The sequence below is a fragment of the Triticum urartu genome, unplaced genomic scaffold, assembly GCF_056163025.1.
Source record: "Triticum urartu cultivar PI428250 unplaced genomic scaffold, HENAU_Tu73 scaffold2, whole genome shotgun sequence".
Lineage (NCBI taxonomy): Eukaryota > Viridiplantae > Streptophyta > Magnoliopsida > Poales > Poaceae > Triticum > Triticum urartu.
The window spans coordinates 11,875,828-11,884,785 of record NW_028260368.1 but is presented as its reverse complement, the minus strand read 5'-3'; the positions used below and the strand labels follow the sequence as shown (position 1 = coordinate 11,884,785).

The 8,958-nt window shown below is 42.5% G+C and overlaps 2 non-coding genes across 2 annotated transcripts; both read left to right on the top strand.

Annotated features, from left to right (window-relative positions):
* The first annotated feature begins 2,464 nt into the window (after nucleotides 1–2,464).
* TRNAM-CAU (transfer RNA methionine (anticodon CAU)) lies at nucleotides 2,465–2,538 on the top strand. The gene has a single exon. It is a non-coding gene; the product is annotated as a tRNA-Met (tRNA).
* A 130-nt stretch (nucleotides 2,539–2,668) lies between these two features.
* Nucleotides 2,669–2,742, top strand: TRNAN-GUU (transfer RNA asparagine (anticodon GUU)). The gene has a single exon. It is a non-coding gene; the product is annotated as a tRNA-Asn (tRNA).
* The last annotated feature ends 6,216 nt before the right edge of the window (nucleotides 2,743–8,958 follow it).

Genomic DNA, 8,958 nt, shown 5'->3' with positions numbered 1-8,958 from the left:
CGGTTATTCCCATTTGTCTCTATCTATTGGTGGGGAGGTATATGAAAGAAGGGAACGAATAAGTGGATTGAGGAATAAAAGCTCGAAGACAAAGAGAACTTCTCCGGGTACTCAAGATATTGTGTTTGGAGAGGTGTAGATTGTAGATTCCAGCCGAGAAGACCAGGAAAAGATAAGGATAAAGAATGTCATATATCTCAGGAGCTAGATCACTTCCCGATGAACAAGTCAGAATTGCCTCAACAAAAATGGATGGAATTGGACCGAAAAAAGCCATTCAGCTTCGTTATCGATTAGGTATCAGGTGCATAAAAAGGAAATCAAGTTTGGGAAATGCCACCAAGGAAATGATTTATGGACCATAGTCATTGCTAGATCTCTTATTGCTTTATTTTCCTGCATCCGGACAAGAAGATCTATTTCTCCCTTCGGGGTGACGCTAGCTGAACTTACTTAGAAATGGTCAATTTTGCCTGCCTTGGAGTAATGATTCCACCATTGGATCTTAGAAACGGAGAAGTCGAGGTCGAAGCCTATCATCAAGGCTATCTACAAATAAAGCATAATCGGAAATGAGCAAATACAAATAAACAAGATCCGGAAGAGTTTCCGCTTTCGCACGCACCTGGACCGCTGGATTATGTTGAAGAATAAGACCTCGCCATGGCAGACTCTAGCTTAAAGGTAATGAGCTGATGAAACCAGAGCAAGAGAGGCACCGAAGCAACTCGAGAGATACTTTCTTTGAAATCGGGATTTTGGGGGTCTCAATGGAAGGCAAGGTAGCGCTACTGAATCCCCGTCGTACTGAAGCTGCTCCTCTCGCTCTCGATAAAGACAAGGAGGTCATGAAGGAGCTGGAGGGGAAACGTGGGGAGGATGGGCTGGAACCTGAAAACGCTTGCTTGCGCCCCACCCCGGCCCTATCTTGCTCCAGCTTTACGGGGGTGATCGACGACGGCCACGCCGGGGAGATGAACGTCTCTTCAGGTATGAGATTATGTGGGAGACTTGAGCGCGTGTTGGACTCGCCCTACTATGGACATGAGATACATCTGGTCCCACTACCCCGTGTCATATTTAAAAGCTGGATCTTGTTGTTCATGGCCCCATTTCTCACTGCACTTAAAACAGAGCCCCCGGGTGTGTCGATATGTATGGAGGGCCGAATTCTTGTTGGCGTTGAGTGTACTAAGTCTAAGATCTGCTTACCCGTGTGTCCTAAGATACTGCTGCTTTCCTTGTAGCCATGTCTGAAGCAAACAGTGCCTGGGTAAGCTAGTTGATCCCACCCGAGAGCTCTAGCGATTCGTATAAGTGTTGGTTTGTCGACTAAGCAGTCGCCTTAGGAGCACGTCGTCAGTATCACACTTGTTATTCGCAAAATCTACCTTCCAAACGATTTCCAGAGGATCGAGCAAGAAAAGGAGATAGTCAATCTCTGTTTGAACCCGGTTGCTTTCTGCGCAGAGATGTTTGCTCGTGTCTGTCTTCCGGGTCATCTATAGAGGCTTCTGTTTGGATATAAAAACGGACGTATAGGTAGCTTTTAAGGTGATGTATCGTCTGCGGTTCTTCCCGCTGTACATCAATCGTTCACTAAATCGATGAGGAAGGTGAAAGTAGGGCCATCGACTGGGAAGCAAGCATGAAGGAAGAACTCTGGACTTTGGTTCAAGCTGAACTATTTACTTCTTCTTAAACAATTTATTGCTTTCCATTCCACTGCTTCTGCACAAAGCCAACGAGCTTCAAACTTATTGCTACTTCCACTCCGTGAAGATTCTTGGTCGTCGTAGTAACACGTATCAAGCACCAGTTGAAAGACCCATTCTAGCTTAAAATCAGTCTTCTACACGATTCCTTATTTAGGAGCTTCCTGTGGTGAATTGGGATACCTAAGTATTTGAAAGCTACGGATACACCAAAAAGGTGGGCATATTGAGTCTCGAACTGCTTGCTTTATGCGGCTCAACTATTGCCAGTCAGTACGGATGCATTGGTACTCCGATCCGATATCATAACTTTATTCAATCTCATATCCAGATCCAGATTGGGAGCACGGTCGCGAGTCTGCACCTAAGGTGCCTCGCCTCTCGTGGGGAACGTATTGCATTTTATGCATTCTACCCCGCTTCAATGATTGCTATTGCCCCGCTTTTCTGACTCTTCTCTGCTTCTGAACTTGCCTGCTCTGTTTCTTCAGGTTCAGAGTTAACACCTTCAGGCGATCTTCCAAACTATAATTGTATTTGCCAACTGGAATTCGGGAAGTAGTAGCAACGACGAGATTTCTTGCATTTTAGTACTCGAAAGGATGGATAATTCAATACTGAACTGCCCGAATCAACCTGAATCAAAAAATGATTTCTCGAATTTTAGTATAGAAAGCAGATCGAAAACCCCTATTTAATTAGTTCTTTCGAGTCACTCACTGAAGAGGGAAAGAAAGATCAGGGGAAGAAGCGGGGTAGAGGAATTGGTCAACTCATCAGGCTCATGACCTGAAGACTGCAGGTTCGAATCCTGTCCCCGCCTTATCACACGTCAGACAGATACCCAGGATCCGAGTCCTGATCACCTGTTTTTTAATCCCTGTTGTTATGGAAAGTGTTGCTGTGTCAAATCGAGATTATGTGGGTGTTCAGCTTATTAAGCAATTCGTTCGTCCTCAATAGCTCAGTTCGGTAGAGCGATCGGCTGTTAACTGATTGGTCGTAGGTTCGAATCCTACTTGGGGAGATTTGATTCATTCTTTAATGTAAGAATAAAGAATGGAATTAAAGGGCTTGCTTTGACCCTTAGGAGTAGAGTAGGTAACCCGTTTGCTATCCTTATTTCTATTTCTATTGCATTTTCTATCTCATCGTATCACATTGTGTTCTACGATTCCACTTCGACAAAAGGAAAGAGCATACCTAAGTTCAATAGCTTTACGTCCGCTATCCCGATCATGATTTTCCTACCCTCAGGGGGAAAGTAAAGGCCCTTTCTTACTCGAAAGCCGTTCCAATCAAGGCAAGAGCCAGAAGTAGACCGACTTGTAGATCGGGTAGCAATAGGCTATGACATAGCTCACTTTACCAAGAACATAGGGCGTAAGATCAAGAGGTTCTTCCACCGAAAGATGGGGATCCTGTCTCTCCACAAGGGTTCCCTTTCTATCGAACTGGCCTTGGCGAGTCGCTTTAATTCCACTGGAGGGTTGTAGCTAGACCAATTCTCTACATTGTTATTATTGTCCTCCCGACCGATCGATCACATCCTAAACTCTGTATGTCAAGCTAAGAGTAACCATAGTCTCAGCAAATAGATAGTCTCCTTCCTTTGTTACCGGTCTTCTTATAATGCCGGGCCACGCCCAGAAGTTTCCCTAAGTGACATGGCTAATAGGAATATTACAGATTTACTCAGCGTCCATTTTTTATTCCCGTCCATATCTGTTACGGTTTGTTTCCTAGAGCAGCACTTAGGAGCAGTTGGAAAATAAACCACTTTCAACACCCGGGCGCTAAGAGACATAGGATCTTGTAGAATCCGCCAGGCTTGCCTAGCCAAGATAGCCAGATTCTCAATTTCAATGTCTCTAAATCCCATGCCTCCCTTATACTTCGGCATCGTCATCAAGTCCGACGAGACCCATGCCGTCTTCCTTCCTTTCTACTAAACAGAATTTGACCCTATTTCAGTACCACTTGATAAGCCCGGATCTGTCTGACCAATAGGAGATAGGCAGAAGAACAGCGCTAAGGATAGTTACTGAAAGGCAAGGCTTATATGAATGTGCTTTCTAACAGTCTTAGTCGATTGAAAGAAAGGATTGCTATCCAAGCACGATAATAAGAATATAGATAGAGCCTCTATAACTCGAGCAAATGCCATGAGTGAGACTCTAGGACTTTCAGCGTTCATCCTATTTATGATAAAGCGTGTACTGATGTAGTCGGCGAGCATCCCATGCTAGAGCAGAAGAGGTTCTTTCTAAATCGGAGTATCGGGACTCATTGAACTTCTTGCACATAAGATTCAAATTAGAGTGTTGAATTCAGATACCGTTTTTGGGATCGATCTTCCTTTCGGGTCATATATGGATGTTATCGAGAATGAATACCGCCCTGAGGTAGTGTTGTTTCTCTTTCCAGAGCAGTATAAGAAAATATCGTCGTTACTTTTCAGGTTGCCCGTGGTTGTGCCTGAAGTTTGACGGTCGGTATACTCGCCAAGCCTACCACTGTGAGATATGTGCTCTAAATGGGAGGTATGGACAACCGCATGAGATTTATGTAGTGCATGAGTTGTTGTGGGGGAGTCAACCGATCTCTAACCAGATCTAGAAAAAGAGGTAGCTATGGTCGAGTATCCGATCTCTAACCAGCCTTCGGTGCCTCTCGAATAGGATTTGTCGTAGACATGTGCCAATGACGCTTCCTCGTCACATGTTGATACAAGTAAGATTGAGGGTAGAACCTTTCCCCTCGCGCAGTAGCGAATTCTATAAACGGATTGTTCTATTTCTAAATCATTTTAGGAATGAATGAGAATTGTGTATGCATTGTACCTCGCCTTAAAGGTCTATTTTCTCAGAAAAGCGGTTTGAACATATAGAGAATATGTTTTCTAGCACGAGCGAAATGAACATCACTGATCCAATACAAGATCAGACAGATTCAAACACCCGGCAGAAAAAAACCTTCTCTGGACATTGTATTGTAACAAGACTCCCGTCTAACCAATATAGTTCCACTCTTCATGGCAGTCTGCTTGCCGCACTTCTGATGTTAAGATCCTTCAATCTTTTTAAAACAGAGGAGGGGGATGGCTCGTACCACCGCCGGCAACCCAAACTACAGATAAGGAGGTTGCAGCCTTAAATCATAAACAATAATAACGTTGAAAGCAGGCGGACTATCTGCAGTATAGCGATTCTTTATTGTGGCAAACCCTTAGAGAATCAAAGTGGTTTCAAACCGCACCTATAATAGACTACACTATACAACGTCCCGCCCTTAAGTGAAGGATGTGGCATACCTTGATTGGTAATAGCCTACATGCAGGCTGTGTGGAGAGAAGGCTGACGTTAGATGACGACTCTAGTATAGTCTCAGAATACAGAATTCTCGACAAATTACGCCTCGAACTATATGTCCGAATTCCCCCTCAACGAATTATGTGGCACCCTTTAAGAGTATAAATCTCTTGCTTATAAATTCCAGGTGTAAAATAGCTCGTAAATTCATTAGGTAAAACATAGTTTTATAATATGCCCTCTTTCAGTATTGTATAAGGGGTAGTGTTACAGGTATAATCACGTTTGTAGTGATAAAGGTTGCAATCATGATTGCTAGTCCAATCGAAGCCATACGTTCTTTTTGAGCCAGATGCTCCATATCATATTGATTAACCTCAACTATTCGGCAAAAAGGTTCACAAGAAGGTTTATAATTGTTATAAACTATCTCCACGACATCTTCAGTCATCCAGTATGTGATTTTATTATAACCCTCTACTACGGAACTATAATGTTTGAATGGCTCGAACAAGTGGAGCTTCGTATCCTCTAGTGGTAGAGTAAGTGGATCTTGTGCACTAAATTTGTACCAAACAACTACCCCGATCCCTAATAAAACGAGGATATGGAAAGTGCAGAAACTACCCCCCTCGAATTTATGTGCATATGCCCTTGTTGTAACTTGAACTAATAGTCTTGTGTACCCTTCAGCAAATAGGGATTTCACCCCAGAACCATAATATGTGTTATGGATCTCATTCCACGACAGAGTTAACTTGTTTATACTCACTAAACCTAAAGAATTCATTATTCTATTCAAATTATTAACCGAATAATACCTATTTCTAATGGTAGACCACGGAATGGTCGAAGATGCAGGCCAATTTGCAAAAAAGGGCAGGGTTTTGTCAAACAATAACGATTTCTTAGGCGCCTTTACTATGCGAGTATTCGGTCTATCAAAAACAGTGTAATCAAAAGCACTTCCAGCTACGCGATGACTGATATCAAACCGGTATTTAGTAAAATACTCCCCTAAATACAGATAGATTATATAAGCTATCACGATTTCAGTTTCATATAGAGCAGCCCAACCTTGTATAGCACCTCCGAGAGCACACAATAAATCGATTAACGAAGCCCATGTCGCACTAATATCGACGATTTGATAATGTTTCAGAGCAGATATACATTGACAGCTAATTCTGTGGATTAAACTGTTGATCTTTGAACAACGACCGAAGATATTATTCATCTTCCCTAATGAAGTAGCGGAAGTATCTGACCCAGTTGAACCGTCATCACCACCGTCTGCCCCCGATCCAAGGACGATTCCTATAGCAATCAAATCCTCTTTACTAATTATAGCAAAACCTTTACCCTTTTCACTAGAAGTCGATTTGATCTCCATCTCTACTTCTTCTATGTCATCTCGCTTATTAGACGCTGAATGATTACTATCAATAATATATACCTCATCATTAGATATTGAATCTATATTATTCACATCGTAAGCGATTAATAACTTGAATATCCACCGCTAAAAAGGGGATAAAATGAAGGAAACGAAAGCGAAATGACTCAAAAACTGTCTCCCCACTCTGTTTATGAGACCCGTATACCTACGACGAATACTCAACCACCACTATATAAGAAAACACCTCTTTCTGCTTCTGGTAGTTATGCCAGGTATTTCAGAAATCTACTTATTGATAATAGGAGAGTTTATGAACCGTATGAGATGATACAAGAAATGGGGGCATTTAATGATTTCAACGGTTGGCTGAAGAAACTAAGCACGGCTAAACCGAAGTGCTGCGGCGTGGAGATTTCTAGTGCGTCACACTCGTTATCTTTGAGTGGGTATAGTGGTTATGAACGAAAATTCATTAGGTTTATGAAGGAGCGTAATCACGATTTCATTTATAAGACTAGCTGTTTCGATTACACTGAAAGGGCAAATCCTCATCTAGGAAATCCTGATGTCGTGAGGGAAATCAATTTTAATGAGAGAAAGTCTTGGCAGGAATTCGGGCGGAACCCAACATTTATATGGCATATGGCATATTTGAATCATCTCATGTGTTTAAGAACGATGAAGGAAATATTTTGGGATAAAGGAGTCTTTGATCGTCGTATTCCTGAATATAACACAGCGATACAACACTTGCATAACGAACTATCACACCAATTGCACTGGTTCCGGACGCATAGGGGTATCAATGCTCTAGCGATGAAGACTAAAGCCCTTGTCATAATGGATAATACGTCTGTGGGTTACAGATACGTGTATGGGAATCTACTCGCAAGTGTCCAGTTAGGCTGTTGTGGGACTATGACATTGTTGAGTATCACACAAGGTGATGCTGCGATTCTGGAACTCATATCAGGGATGGGTTAATTTCATGGAAATTATGAGAAATTCTGAACCATTTCTAGGGTGGGCGACGGGTGGATCGTTATTAATTTCGTGGGAGAATATGCATTCAGATCTTATGGATCCTCCCACTGTAGGGGATGACATCCCTCATATCATATACGACAAAAACATCAACGACGGCCCCTTTGATGGCGGGATCGAAGATGGGGAGGGCGGCATACCTCTCCCTCCAGCAGCAGATGGTGGGGGTGAGGGTCCCGTGCCCGATAGCAATAGTAATAATGTGGGTTGGGGGAGTATTCTCATCGGATTTGGTCTAATAATTGGTGGAGTATGCATTGGGACTGGTGTAGTTCCTCCAGACCTAAATCTCTCAGAAATTCTCAGCAACATATTGAAAGGAGGGAACGAATAATAAAATGATTATGAGGCAAAAACAGATGAGGATGCAGTTTCAAATTCAATCAATTAAGATAGGTATTTCAGGAATAATTAGTATGGGAATGGATGGAAGCAATTCTAGAGTTTCTGATATCTTATATAGCATAAATAGGAATGGTAGAAGGAGCTATTGTATATACCTGAATAGTAGACCCGCATATCGGTTAGCGTCAACAGTAGAGACAATGTATAATAGCGACCCAAGGGATGGGAGAGTCGGGGAGTCCTCCGTTTCCGTATGGAGCGCGCCGTTAAAGCAATTTTAGCTAATCGTTATGTGTTATCAAACATAGAGTGTTGTTCTCTAACAAAAATTCCTCACGCCTTCGAGGCTCTCCTCCACGGTGAATATAGACGAGGGTATTCACACCAATATTATGATGCGGAAACCCAAACTACTAATGTTTGGAGAGCGGGGTGCGGCGTAGATTTACTAGTATTGATGGCACTATCAAAACGTCTATTGGAATTGATAGGTCACCCGCACAACGTTTACGAGTTGGAAGATCTTGAGGAAGCTCACTATTCTTATATTAGTAAGATGTCAACGAATGTAAGAAGAGTGTACAAGATCGACTTCTCATTATGGAATGTGAAGAAGTATACTCTTCAGAAAGTTGTGTTAAGCTATGTAGATGGGTTGAGTAGCATGGAAGAAGCGCTGATCGGAATGTTGTTAAACAACCCCTTTTACTATCAGGATAAAGGGTGGGATGCGTCATGGGAGTATGTCCCAGAGATAGGAGAAATCTCTCGGGTGCTATTTCACGTTTACTTGAGGGCGCAATTTGACTCGAAGATATGGAAGGCATATCCAGGAGTTAGTTACTCACGGTTGGGTAGCGAAGTGATTATAGTAATCAAGGATGAAACATATATCGATCTGGAATCGTTGTTAGAAGATGTAGGTATTCCTGGGAAAATCGACTATCTCGATGAGGAGAATAGTACAACCCCTTGTCTGGTTTGTACCCCACATGAAAGAAAAGTCATCGTTTTAGCGGATGGGTGTATTGAAGTGGAGAACAGCGAGGATTATCTGTGATAGAAGGCTTCGTTACAATCCTAGCTATGCCATAGGGGTAAATAGCAATGTCGCACGTGTTTTTGCTGTTGTTAGATCCACGGC